We start from the raw sequence: 15,248 nt of genomic DNA, 5'->3' as shown, positions 1-15,248 counted from the left end.
TGCCAGGCAACTTGATAATAAGGCAAATTCTTGACAGAATCTTTACACTAATCTTTTGGGATCAGTGGCAGGTGGGCACCATATGGGATATTTGAGGACATGGGTGATTTGCTCTTCCTATTGGGTGCAGCCCTCCCCTGCCCTACATGTGTTCTCTGTTAACCAGGTTGTAATGGCACATGAAAGAACTTCAGATCATTTCCTAGTGTCAATGACATCGCTCTCACCAGTGCATGTGACAGTTGTGCATTATTTGAGAACTTTGTTGGAGTCCAGATAGTATATTGTGTTCCTATCATCCTACGGGTCTGACAGCACCACTACAATGAGAAACAAGTGTTAATTGTGAATACAGGTGTATTGTAAACTGAAATAGTTGTATTTTCTCACCTGAAATACATTTTACTCATATTCTCAAATATCTGTACATATTCTAATTTCCTAATTTTTTTTGCCAGAAAATAAATTGAATGGTGCTTTAGAAAACATGAGGCCAAAAAGATGGGGAAAAAAGAAGCAGAATATGCAGTGAATCTCATTTTACTATAAATCTGGGCTGACTTGCCATATAATTAGTTAACTAATTAGGAAAAATAATTAGCATCTTAAGATTTTCACTTCATCATCTATACATTGGAGACTTTATTTCCCTGGAACTACTTCTCAAGAATTTTCAATTCCTAAGAAAAAGTATACTAAACCATATTTGAAGATTATAAAATATCATCTTGTAAGAAATCATTAGCACCAATTATTCTTTCATAAAAGAATAAATAGCCAACAACGAATTACATTATAGTCAGACATTATTTGGATAATTAATCAAATATAAATGCATTTATTTGTTTAGGAAAAAATGACAGGGGAGTAGAAAATATAGTTGGAATATGTTAATTTTTGCTAACATAAATTTCCCTTTACTAAACTTGTTCTGAGTAAGAGCATGATAAAAATGTAACTGAACAACTATGATGATTGCCAAAGGATTCATTTTGTCATTCTCAAGACCCACTCTTTTATTCAAGGACATGTAATAAAATAGGAAAAAAAAAGACATATAAAAGGGAAAATGGAGGGGGTTAATGCTTAAGAATAAAGTGAGTATATTTTTTATAGTCAGAAGAGATAGCCTTTATTGTGTTAATTTTTTTTTAATTTGAGTATATTTGACCCACAATGTTACATTAATGACAGGTGTACAACTTAGTGATTTAACAAGCTTATACATTATGCTGTGCTGACCACAAGTGTAGCTACCATCTGTCCCATTACATTGCTTTTACAATACCATCGACTATTTTCCTTATGCTCTGCTTTTATTTCCATGACTTATTTCATAACTGTAGGCCTATATCTCCCCCTCCTCTTCACTCATGTTGCCAAACCTCCAAACCCCTTTCTTCTGACAACCATTAGTTTGTTCTATTTATAGTCCTGATTCTGCTTTTTGTTTATTCACTTTTTTAAGATTTAATTTATGAATGGAATCATAGGATATTTGTCTTTCTCGTCTGACTTCTTTCACTTAGCATAATACCCTCCAGCTCTATCCATGTTGCCTTAAATGGTATGATCTCATCCTTGTGATATTCCATTGTATGTATGTGTACATAGATCTATATACACATACACATACACACACACACACACATATATATAGAGACATACATACATACGTACACAAATATATCACATTTTCTTCATCCATCTATTGATGGACACTTAAGTTGCATCCGTGTTCTGGTTGTTGTAAACAATGTTAAAATAATCATACAGGTGCATATATTTTTTTGGAGTTAGTGTTTTGTCTTCTCTGGGTAAATACCCAATAGAGGAATTATTGGATCATATGATATTTCTATTTTTAATGTTTTGAGGAACCTATATACTATTTTCCACAGTGTCTTCACCAGCTTACATTCCTACCTACAATGCACGAGGGTTCCCTTTTCTTCACATCCTCACCAACACTTAGTCTTTGATTTTAGCCATTCCACCGGGTGTGAGGTGATATCTCATTGTGGTTTTAATTTGTATTTCCCTGATGATGAGTGATGTTGAGTATCTTTTTATATACCTGTTGTCCATCTGTGAGTTTTCTTTGGAAAAATGTCATTTAAGTCCTCTGCTCATTTTTTAATCAGATTGTTTTTCTAGTATTGAGTAAAGTGAATACATTTTGACCTGATGAAAGAAAATATCATTATAGAGATGAAATTATAAAACTATAAGGCAATAAATTAATTTATAGATAAAGCATCCCAACTTCTTTGCAGTCTTTATTTTAATGACTACTGCAGAGCATTAACCTGAGAATAAATAAATTAATGAAATAAATGGTGTTTCTATGTGCTTTTTCTCATCACCCCTTATCTGCCACAAGATATAGCAATTCTGGTATCACTGGAAATAAACCTATCAATTCATCTGGTCTCTTTCCTTGCCTTTAGCTAAAAGTATTTCATTTGTCAATATAAGCTAGGGCCAAAAAAATCAGGGAAGAGTGGAAAATCTTTTGAATAGATGTTTGAGTTCATTCTTCTCACTCTGTAGATGGTGGAAACCAGGCTCATTTAGTTCTATGCTTATGTGAAGCCAGGTACCTAAATTAGTGGCCAGAAGAGGAGAGAAATTCAAATCTCCTGACTTTGGCTCTTGTCTCCTTTCAAATATACCATGCTCCCAACATTTAAAACTTAAAGTATTCAAGTATGCATTAATGAATTCTGATCACTTCATCATTAATTTTATTAGAAATCAGAAGATGGTAGTGTGATTTTCTAAGGGAACAGTGACAGCATACTAATGAAGATAAATTATTCTTAATATATCTATTTTATTTGATGTTTTAAATTCAATATTATTAAATATTCATTTATGTCCATAAAGTGTATAGATAAAAAGTAGAGGACCTCTTTCCCTTCTCCCAAACCCACTTTTTCTATTATTTTCCTTTCTTTTAAAAAAAAATATGTATTTATTTTAGAGAGAGGGAGAATGTAAGGGGGAGGAGCAAAGGGAGAGATAATCTTTAAGCAGACTCCCCACTGAGTGTGGAGCCCAACATGGGGCTTGATCCCATGATCCTGAGATCATGACCCTAAGATATCAACCTGAGCTGAAACCAAGAGTCACCACTAAACTGACTGCACCACTCAGGCACCCCTCCATTATTTACCTTTCTTAATTGATATGTATTCTTCCCATTTTTTCAATGAATTGAGAATCTCATCCATACACATAAACATGCAAAACCTCAAGATGGTTTTAAGTACAACAGGCTAGACAAAAGAAATTAGCTTGTAACTAAGGACACTTATTGGCTTACCTTACTGAAAGTATAGATAAATGTAGGCTTCAAGGTTCACCTAACCCAGTACTTCTGACCATGTTTCCTTGAATTTCTTATTGAACTATGCCTCCTCTGTGCATTGAGCTTCAAGTGCAATGACTTCAGCAGTTTTGGGTCTTATATCCACATATAGCAACATTTTAAGAAAGACAGAAGTGCTTTCAGAAACAATCCCAAAAAGGGAAGAAGAAATTTACTACAAGATCCCCAGCAACTCCTTCTCATAGGACATAGGGCTATATTGGATCACATTCTTAAACCAATTACTGTCAAGGAAGAAGGTTTTAGAGAATCTTAAGTAGGGCCACCAACCATGGAGACACACAGAAGAATGTAAATTCCTGAAGACAATTTGGATTCTGGTAAGAAGAACATACAGATGGAAAAGAGGCAATTTACAATGTTCACTAGGTACATACAATTAGTTTTCTCTCTCTGGAAATAAGAGTTCTATAGATCTGTAGATATAGATATACATATCTTGAACATCTTTCATGCCATCATACAGCTCCATTCTTTTTAATTGCTTTATAATAGGTAAGAATACAAATGTACTACAGTATTTAATCAGCAACCTAGTGGTATGAATCACTTCCCAAATTTATCAACTGTGTTTCCTAAATTTGGGTAAGGCCCAAATGAGAAGCTGTTATTTTTTACTTATTTTTTAAAGATTTTATTTATTTATTTGACACAGAGAGAGAACACAAGCAGGGGGAGCAGCAGGAATAGAGAGAGAGGGAGAGCAGGCTCTCCACTGAGCAAGGATCCCAAAGTGGGGCTCAATCCCAGGACCCTGGGATCATGACCTGAGCCAAAGTCAGGTGCTTAACCAACTGACTCATCCAGGTGCCTGAAGAAGCTTTTAAATAACCCTTTTCATAAAGCTGAAGCCAACTAACCAACCAAACAAACAAACAAAAAAACCACAATCCTAAACTATCTACATTTTATAAAACATTAATGTGAAACTACTTTGGTACCAGAACTGTATGCTTGGTCCTGTAAATTTTGCATGTAGCACCCAAATAGTAGTTAGTGACATTTCATACAGCATGTTTCTAGTTCTCATGAACAGCAAAATGCAAATTCTTCAGCAGTAATGAAGAGGAAAATGAGAATGGCAAAATACTTTATTCAAAAGTCACAAAGACCCAATTGAGACCAGAATTTCTTCCCAGTAATTTATTTTAGATAAAATATGATAGAAATGGCTTTGAAACATATGAATACTATCTAGCTTTCCCAACTAAAAGAGTAATGATTAGGAGGGAGTAAGTTGGCAGAGGAGTAGAGGATCCTAGTTTCATCTGGCCCCTGGAATTCACCTAGATAGCTAATGAATCATTCTGAACACCTGTGAACACAACCAGAGCTCTAAGAAAAGAATTGCTACAACCCTACAAATCGAAAATGGATCACTTTTTGGAAGGTAGAAAGTGCAAAGAAGTGAATCTGAGGTGATGTATTAGAAGATAAACCGTGGGGGTAGAGAGCCTCTATAAGCCAGATACCAGAGAGTGATATAGCAGTAGAGCGCAAAATTGGAACTTTTAGAAATCTGTGCTGATGAAGGACATCCTTCTCTGAAAGATGCTCAGGTCGTGAAATGGGGCAGACTGGTAATGACTGGTAATGACTGGATCATTATTTTGAAATAATGATAATAAAAATATAAGCTGGGCTTGAAAAAAGCATAGAAGACACTAGAGAATCCCTTCCTGGAGAAAGAAAATAACAAAAATCTAATCAGGTTGAAATAAAAAATTCTGTTAATGAGATGCAATAAAAAAAAAACGGAGGTTCTAACTGCTAGGATAAATGAGGTAGAAGAGAGAATAAATGAAGTAGAAGAAAAATGAGGGAGAATAAAGAAACTGAGAAAGAGATAAACAACTACTGAATCACAAGGGGAGAATTCACAAGATAACTGATACCATAAAGTGAAACAATATTAAAATGGTCCTGGTAAATTTTGGTCCTGTAAATTTTGCATGTAGTGAAACAATATTATTATAGTGAATAGAATAGAAATAGAATTCACAAGATAACTGATACCATATAGTGAAACAATATTAAAATAACTGGGGCCCCAGAAGAAGAGGAAAGAAGGTGCTGCAGAAGGTAAAATGGAGCAAATTGTAGCTGAGAACTTCCTTAATCTAAAGAAGGAAACATGTATTCAAGTCCAGGAGGCACAGAGAACCCTCCCCTCAAAATCAATAAAAATAGGTCAACACCTTAACATATAATAGTGGAGCTTGCAAATTTCAGAGACAAAGAGAAAATTCTAAAACCAACATGAGACAGCATAATCTACAAGGGTAGAAACATAAGACTGGCAGCAGATCTATCCACAGAGACCTGGCAGGCCAGAAAGGTCTAGCATGATATTATATATTCAGGGTGCTAAATGAGAAAAATATGCAGTCAATTCTTTACCTAGCGAGGCTGTCATTCAGAATAGAAGGAGAGATAAAGAGCTTCCAGGACAAACAGAAACTAAAAGAATTTGTGATTCTAAACCACCCCTGCAAGAAATATTAAAGGAATCCTTTAAGTGAGGAAAGATCCTCAAAAGTAACATAGACCAGAAAGGAATAGACAATATACAGAATCAGTGACTTTATAGGTAATACAATGGCACTAAATTCTTATCTTTCAATAGTTACTCTGAATGTAAGTGGGCTAAATGCTCTAATCAAAAGAAACAGGATATCAGATTGGATAAAAAGAAAAAAAAATCAAGATCTGTCAATATGCTGTCTACAAGAGATTCATTTTAGACCCAACAACACCTCCAGATTGCAAGTGAGGGCTGGGAAATGATTTATCATGGTAACAGACATCCATAGAAAGTAGCAATCTTTATACAAGACAAATTAGATTTTAAACCAAAGACTGTAATAAGAGATGAGGAAGGACACTATATCATAATTCAAGGGTCTATCCAACAAGAAGATCTAACAATTGTGAATATTTATGCCTTTAACATGGGAGGAACCAATTATATAAACTAATTAATAACAAAATTAAAGAAACACTGATGATACTACAATAATAGTTGAGGACTTTAACACCCCATTCACAGTAATAGGCAGATCATCTAAGCAGAAGATCAATAAGAAAACAAAGGCTTTTAATGACACACTGGACCAGATGACCTTCATAGATATATTCAGAGCACTCCATCCTAAAGCAAGAGAATACACATTCTTCTCAAGTGCACATGAACATTCTCCAGAAGAGATCACATACTGAGTCACAAATCAGGTCTCAGCCCATACCAAAAGATGGAGATTATTCCCACCATAATCCTTTGAAACTTGAACTCAATCACAAGAGGAAGTTTGGAAGGAACTCAAATGCATGGAGCTTAAGGAGCATCCTATTAAAAAAAAAAAATGAATGAATAAACCAGGAAGTTAGAGAAAATTTTTTAAAATTCATGGAAACAAATTAAAATGAAAACACCACCTGTTTTCACAGCTGATACAGCAAAAGCAGACCTAAGAAGGAAGTATATAGCAATACAAGCCTTTCTCAAGAAACAAGAAAGAACTCAAAGTCACAACCTAACCTTACAGCTAAAGGACCTGGGTAGAGAACAGCAAATAAAGCCTAAACTCAGCAGAAGAGAATTAGTAAAAATTAGAGCAGAAATCAATGAAATAAAAGCCAAAAGAATGGTAGAACAGATCAATGAAACATTGAAACTAGGAGCTGGTTCTTTGAAAAAAATTAATAAGATCAATAAACCACAGGCCAGATTTATCAAAAAGAAAAGAAAAAAAAAAAGGCCCAAATAAAATCATGAATGAAAGAGGAGACATCAAAGTGAACACTGAAGAAATATAATTATAGGAACATATTAAGAGCAACTATATGCCAATAAATTAGGCAATCTGGAAGAAATGGATGCATTCCTAGAAATGTATAAACTACCAAAACTGAAACAGGAAGAAATAGAAAACCTGAACAGACCCATATCCAGCAAGGAAATTGAAGCAGTAATAAAAAATCTCACAACAAACAAGAGTCCAGGGCTGGATAGCTTCCCAGGAGAATTCTACCCAACATTTAAAGAAGAATTAATACCTATTCTTCTGAAGCTGTTTCAAAAAATAGAAATGGAAGGAAATTTTCCAAACTCTTTCTGTGAGGCTGGCATTATCTTGATCCCCAAACCAGACAAAGACCCACCAAAAAGGAGAATTACAAGCCAATATCCCTGATAAACATGGATGCCAAAATTCTCACCAAGATACTAGCCAGTAGGATCTTAACAGTACGTTGAAAGAATTATTCACGATGACCCAGTGGGATTTATTCCTGGGCTGCAAGGATGGTTCAACATCCTCAAATCAATCATTGTGACACAGTGCATTAAGAAAAGAAAAGACAAGAACCATATGATCTTCTCAATAGATGAAGAAAAAGCATTTGATAAAGTACAGCATCTTTTCTTGATTAAAACTCTTCACAGGGTAAGGATAGAGGGAACATACATCAATATCATAAAAGCCATATACAAAGCATCCATAGCAAATATCATTCTCAATGGGGAAAACTAAGAGCTTTGACCCTAAGGTCAGGAACATGACAGAGATGTCTACTCTCACCACTGTTGTTCAACAAAGTACCAGAAGTCCCTAGCCTCAGCAATAAGACAACAAAAAGAAATAAAAGCCATTCAAATCAGTAAAGAAAAAGTCAAACTGTCACTCTTCACAAATGACATGATACTGTATGTGGAAAACCCAAAAAGACTCCACCCCAAAATTGCTGTAACTTATATAGGAATTCAGCAAAGTGGCAGGATATAAAATCAATGCACAGAAATTGGTTGCATTTCTTAACTTCTCTTAAGGAATCGATCTCATTTACAATTGTATCAGAACCCATAAGCTACCTAGGAATAAACCTAACCAAAGAGACAAAGAATCTGTACTCTGAAAACTATAGAACAGTCATGAAATAAATTGAGGAAGACACAAAGGAATGGAAAAACATTCCATGCTCATGGGTTAATAGAATAAATATTGTTAAAATGTCTATGCCTCTTAGAGAAATATGTACATTCAATGCAGTCCCTATCAAAATACCATCAACATTTTTTTCACAGAGCTGGAACAAATAATCCTAAAATTTGTATGGAACCAGAAAGACCTTTAATAGTCAAAGGAATGTTGAAAAAGAAAACCAAAGTAGGTGGCATCATAATCATCACAATTCTGGACTTCAAGATATATTACAAAGCTGTAGTCATCAAGACAGTGTGGTACTGACACAAAAATAGGCACATAGATTAATGGAACAGAAGAGAGAACCCAGAAATGGACCCTCAACTCTGCAGTCAGCTAATCTTCGACAAAGCAGAAAAGAATATCTAATGGAAAGAAGACAGCCTCTTCTACAAATGGTGTTTGGAAAATTGGACAGCCACGTGCAGAATGAAACTAGATCATTTTCTTACGCTATACACAAAAATAAACTCCCAAACTTTCATCCAGAAAATGGATGAAAGACCTAAATGTGAGACAGGAATCCATCAAAATCCTGGAGAGAACACAGGCAGCAACCTCAGCTACAGCAACTTCTTGCTAGACACATCTCCAAAGCCAAAAATGAACTGTTGGAACCTCATCAAGATAAAAAGCTTTTACACAGCAAAGGAAACAGTCAACAAAATCAAAAGGCAACCTACAGAATGGGAGAAGATAGTTGCAAATGTCTTATCAGATAAAGCACTAGTATCCAAAATGTATACGGAGCTTATCAAACTCAAGACCCAAAGAACAAATAATCCAATCAAAGAATGGGCGGAAGGGATGCCTGGGAGGCTCAGCAGTTAAGCGTCTGCTTTCAGCTCAGGGCATGATCCTGGAGTCCCGGGATTGAATCCCACATCGGTCCTCCTGCATAGAGCCTGTTTTTCCTTCTGCCTGTGTCTCTGCCTCTCTATCTCTCCGTATCTCTCGTAAATAAATAAAATCTTAAAAAAAAAAAAAAAAGGAATTGGCAGAAGACATAAACATACATTTCTCCAAAGAGGACATACAAAAGGCTAATAGACACAGAACAAAATGCTCAACATCACTTGGCATCAGGGAAATACAAAACCACAAGGAGATACCACATCACACCAGTCAGAATGGCTACAATTAACACAACACATCTTTGTGGATGAAATAAATAAAATTAATAAAATTTTAAAAAGCAAAGGCATGGACCTTGCCCTCTATTGGAGGTTATGGTATAGAAACAGTTGTATTGCAAGGTCAAATATCCTAAATGCTATAAGGCAAGGCTAAAGTTCTATGTGACAAGTGAAATTAAATAACAGTAGGTGAAGTCAGTAAAATGGGGAATCATTAGATCTTTTAATGAATCGTAGTTCTGTATCCTGCCTACATGAACTGGAAAAGGCTTATTTTATTTAGAGTTATTCTGGGTGCAAGGAACAGTAACAAAGTAACCTCAAGGAAGGAGGGAAAGGGAATTTATTATAATGAGACATAGTATGTCTCATATTCATGGGCATTGAAGTACAGAGATCACTATATAGCCAGGGATCACAGAAACAGGAAAACTTTAAGAAACAGAGTCAGCTCAGGAGCTGAATGGTGGGCAGTCCAGCCTTGCTAGTCTTGCCTAGTCAATCTCTCTCTTAATGTCAAATCATTACTTCTCCCTCTTTGTGCTCTTAATACATCATCACAGCAGTTTTCTTTTACTTTCTTTGGTTTCCATTGGCCCCTTTCTTTATTATAACACTTGTACTTTGGTTCCAAATGCTAAAACCTTCAATATTGTATTCTTAAAATGTCAAATGAAGGGGCACCTGGGTGGCTCAGTTGGATAAGCCTCTGGCTCTTAATTTCAGCTCAGGTCATATCTTGAGGTCTTGGAATCAAGCCCTGGGTTGAGCTCTGAGCTCAATGGAGAGTGCTTTTCTCTCTCTTTCTGCCCCTCCCCCTGCTTGTGCATGTGCTCTCTCTCTCTGTCTCTCAAATAGATAAATTCATCTTTTTTAAAAATTCCAAGTGGAATATCTTGCTTGTCAAGTTTCTGTTTTCTATTCAGACAGTAACTAACCCCCCAATATATAGGGCTAAATCTAGGGCAATCTGTGGCTCAGGGTTATGTAGCATGCTGACCTTTCAGTAGGGTGTCAACAGTTACAAATTTCTGAGAAGAAATCATGGGAAAGTGGGCAGGTACAAAATACAACTAGTGATAACATGTACTTATTGGCTGTTTTTTCAAATTATAAAATCAATCAATGGTTAAAGAAAATTCATGGTTATCTCATCACGATGAATTATTATATGTATTCTGGTACATTTTTCTCCAGTCTATTTTCATGCATATGTTTTCAATACTATGTACTATATACATTTTTTAAAAAGGAATGGGATCTTACTTTTTGTATTTTTATAAATCTCACATTTCTGGTTGCTTATATATATTCCTTATTCTCCTAATACCACTAATTTAAGTGACTATATAATCCATTTTAGAAATTCATCATCTTTATTTACCCCCAATTCACTGCAATCAGACTTGTATACCCAATAACATTGTGGTAAATATCCTTTTACATAAATATCTCTATGCACTCTGATGAGGTCCTTAAGATAGATTCCCAGAAATAAAATTACTAGATAAGTTGCATGAATTTTTTAAAGGCTATCTAAATATATTGCCAAATCACATTTGTAAAAGTTTATTTTTACTTTTAGTAATTATATAAGAAGTTATCAGTTAATTCTTATCAATTATCCTTAACATGAGGCTAATGACTTTATCTGGTAGACTCTTTCTATGAAGTTCAAAGACAAGATTTCTAAATAATGGAAGAGTGAGTTGTTAACGTTGAAATATGAATTCTAGAATCAATTGGGAATATTCCTTATTTTGGAATTGCTTTCAGATTTGTAATAGAGCATAGAGCAAGCTGCATAGCAAAATTCTTTAAAAATTTTAATAGCATCAAATAGACCAGCAATCAATACAACTCTCCACATTTTTAAATTAATTTACAGAAGAGGAATACACACAGAGCTGTGGATTCCAAGAGGAAGAAATGGCTAGATGTGCCACAGAAAAACAAGCCAAGCAGGCTTCTTAGGGAAAATAACGTTATTCTGTGATTAATACTGAAATTCTTATTATGAAATAAACACAAACTGGCTAAGCCTGTAGCTGGAGAAAAGAAAGGAGAGATTTGACCAGCTGGAAAAGTGTCTCATCTCTGCTATTTCATATAGTTTGGAATTTATTTATTTATTTAATTTTTTTTTTTTTTTTTTTTTTTTTTTTTAGTTTGGAATTTATCCTGAGAGTAAGAACAAACCACTGAAGGGCAGAACAAATTAGAGGTTGTTAGAACAACCCAGGGAAAGACGAACAGAGATTGATAATGCTGAAGTCTTGGAGATCAGTGAAGAGACTTGGAGGTATTTAAGAGGTAAAGTCAATGATGTTTATCCATCAATTAGATGTGGATTTTGGGGAAATGGGAGCTGAATTTTTTAGTGAGTTTATTAGTGGGTGGAGGATCTGTGAGTATAATGCAGAGCCAGGTTGGTTGGGTCAGTTTGGTCTTTATTAAGTTTGAATTAAAGGATATGAAACTAATAATACACTGCATGTTAATTAAATTTTAAATAAAAACTTTAAAAACAAAAACAAAACAAAAAGAACTACTGGTGTCTTCTTTCTGAATTGTAACTGATACCATGTTCCAGAATTTTAATGGCTCTACTCTACACTCAGAGGCAAATCCAAAGTCCTTTAGAGTTAAGTCAATGCTTAATCTTGCCTACCTAATTACCCATTATTACCCCCTATCCCTTTCCCTCTCCTTCACACTGTTGTTCTGTTGTTGCTACACCCCTTCCCAACTAGAGCCTTTGTAGGAGCAGTGCCTGAAATGCCCTTCCACCACTTTCCCTCTTCTTGCAGCTAACTTCTGCTGGTTACACAGACTACAGCTGTTTTTCTAGCTCTACATTCTCATGACAGGCTATGTGCTTTGTAAAAAATATCATATAGTTGTTAATAAACTGGCTTTTTTTCCTTGTGTAATATTCTTCTACCTCTATAGGAATATAAACTCCATAAGGTCAGGTTAGAGACTTCTCTGTTCGTTTACTTCTATGTACCCATTGTCTCATTAGTTTCTAAATATAATGGGCAATCAATAAATATTTGTTGTAAAAATAAAATAATGGATGTTGAGGAAAAAAAACATCATAAAACCACTTATAATTAGTATTATTTTAAATGATTTTTAAAATCATCCTCTGGACCCTCAATCTGGATGCCAAAAATTACAAACCGTGTTATGCAAAATAAGACAGGAAAATAAGTTAATTTAATCTCACTTTCAACAATAAGAGCAGGACCACCCAAAGGATATTTTTTAGTAAAATTTAATGAACCAGAAATTTACTGTTTCTGAAGACCCTATTCCCCCAATATTTCCTGTTGTGGTGCTGGTAAAATATATGTAACATAAAATTTACCATTTCATTTCCAGATTTTAAGATTAAGTAAAGATGTAATGTATGTGGTAGAGAGTACTTAGCTGTTCTCCAAATCTGTTTCTTCTATTTCCTGTACTTACAGCTGTACTTTATTTCCCAGCTGTTCCATTAGTTCAGTGTGTCCATATGGCTGGGTTGTAGCTCATGGCATGTGGAGTGTGAGCAGAAGCAAACATGCTCCCTTCCATACTTGCTTCATAAAAATACGTGCACTGAGAATTCCTCCATTTTTTTTTCTCCTTATCTAGTGATTAATGAGAGGACTTCAAGTATAGTAGACTCACAATATGGAAGGATGTTGGTTTCCTGAGTGATCACTTAGAAGTGCTCACTTGCATCTATGATCAGTTAATGTGGAGTGGAATTTGGAATTTTGATGCTTTATCGTTGTAGAACCTGGCTTTATTCTAACAAATACAACGTGCTCTCTACAGCTGATACAAATATTGACTGATAGTTTTCCCCAGGTAATTGAAGTACTGAAACATAACAATGAGTGCTTTTCCTTTTGCTCATTTGTTTTCCTCTTAACTGAGCAGCATCTGGAAGTTAATGTTAGTGGCTGAGGAGACAAATAAAACAAACCTATATTACCAGTAGCAGGAATATAGCTTAGGATGGGCCACACATTCCTCAGAGGATGACACAGTTCTCCAAGGAATGCCTGAGACAGACCTGAGTTCACATCAGAATATAACGGTGGATACTGTGATACTGTGGTGGTGGCATTTATTTCTTCTAAAAACATCTGAAGCACATGCTGCATGCACCTTTTCTGAATTGAATGCTCTACTTAAGAAGTAATTTGCACATAGTTCCTATCCTAAACTACTACAATTCCCAGCTGAGTTCTACTCCTTACTAAAAGGGAAACGGGCCTCGTGTGCAGATATGCCATGTCACCACCATTGGCTCCCTTTTCAGCTCCTCAGGAAGACAAGAGGGGAACACAAGCAGATGCCTGTGACTGGGGAGAATTTGACAGGATAGAAATTGCTTTCTGAGAGAAGGGAGGAAGTTACTGACTCTGTTCTGAATCACTGTATTTTAATGGATCTGATAGTGAACTCTGCTAGGGGTAACAATAGAAAAGCTAGTTCTACTTTCCCTTCTTAAAATTAAAACAGTAGCATTAGAAAGCTCTGAGAGATGGAGACATCTTTAGGTTAGTGAAGCTCACCTAGAATGATTCTTTTATAAATCAGCCAAAATCACTAGGAAAAACATTCCCTTATTTAAAATATTTTAGTGGGTTCCTATCAAGAGAAATGTGTAAATCCTTCATGAGGCCTAGAAGGGTTTGTATAATCTTGCCCTTGCTTACTTCTCCATACCCATCTCAGGACAGTCTCCCCTGTCTATACTGGCTTTACTTCAACCTTATTTCTTTCAATTTTCTAAAAGGCTGTGTTTACTTGCATCTTAAGATATTTGTACCTGCCATTTCTACTGCATGGAATGTTCTCTGTGGACCATAGCTTTTAGGTAATCACATTTCACCCATTGGAACACTAATACAGTAGTACCTCAAACTTTCTTTGACTCCCTGACTAGATTAAAGGTTTCTTTTACATATCTTTTGTAGGCTATGCTATTTGTTAAAAATATCCCCTGCTTTCTCAACATACCCAAGTAGGACCTTTCCTTGGTATCTCTTCTTGTAAAAGGAGGACATTTCCTTCCCCTATTGATACCCAATTTTATAATAAGGCTAGCTTTGTACAGTAACATGTAAGTGGAAGTGATGTCATGTCTACAAAGGTTTTGAGTCTTACAGCTAAGACAGAAGATTTTCTTTTCTCTGGATTCCAAAAAGAAAAGGACATGGAACAGAGTTGCAGCTGACCCACAAGGGACATTAACATGAGCAATAAATAAATCAGCCTTTATTGTTATAAGCCACAGAGACTTGGGGGGTGTATTTGTTATTTCAGCATAATATAGTGAAAGCTGACTCATGCATTGTCAAAGCAAACTTTTTTTTTTTTTTTTTTTTTTTTTTAAACATGAGAGGAAGTAAGAGTATGATGGTATAAGATAAGCTCTAAGATCAAGCTCCTATATCTGTTACTTGGTATTTTGTGTTCTGAGATGCTGCATGATTTACTATCTCTGGCCTTCTGACTTCACTTGTAAGATGGAGATAATACTAGATATACCACTTAGAGTGGTGGTAAGAATTAAATGAGCTAATACTGTTAAAGTATTTACACCAATGTCTGACACAGAAGAAGCCCTCAACCAATGTTAATTATTCGTATTCATTGGACTTAACAAATGTTTCAAGTATAGTTTTTCTGTGATTACTTGATGAAGATCTGTTTCCCCTATTTGACTGTTAG

At 35.3% G+C, this 15,248-nt stretch overlaps 1 long non-coding RNA gene across 3 annotated transcripts in view; it reads right to left on the bottom strand.

Moving 5' to 3' along the window:
• The window catches only part of LOC111095715, a 32,956-nt gene extending 19,724 nt beyond the window's left edge, over positions 1-13,232 (bottom strand). For all 3 annotated transcript variants that reach the window (XR_005358298.1, XR_005358297.1, XR_005358299.1), the window contains exons 1-2: positions 12,987-13,232; positions 2,078-2,184 (exon numbers count right to left, since the gene is read on the bottom strand). This is a non-coding gene — a long non-coding RNA (uncharacterized LOC111095715). The remainder of the gene's footprint in view (positions 1-2,077; positions 2,185-12,986) is intronic.
• Between the last annotated feature and the right edge of the window lie 2,016 nt (positions 13,233-15,248).

Source organism: Canis lupus, chromosome 4 (assembly GCF_011100685.1).
Source record: "Canis lupus familiaris isolate Mischka breed German Shepherd chromosome 4, alternate assembly UU_Cfam_GSD_1.0, whole genome shotgun sequence".
In the NCBI taxonomy this organism is placed as follows: Eukaryota; Metazoa; Chordata; class Mammalia; order Carnivora; family Canidae; genus Canis; species Canis lupus.
The sequence above is the reverse complement of the archived record's forward strand: the minus strand, read 5'-3'. Positions and strand labels throughout refer to the sequence as shown.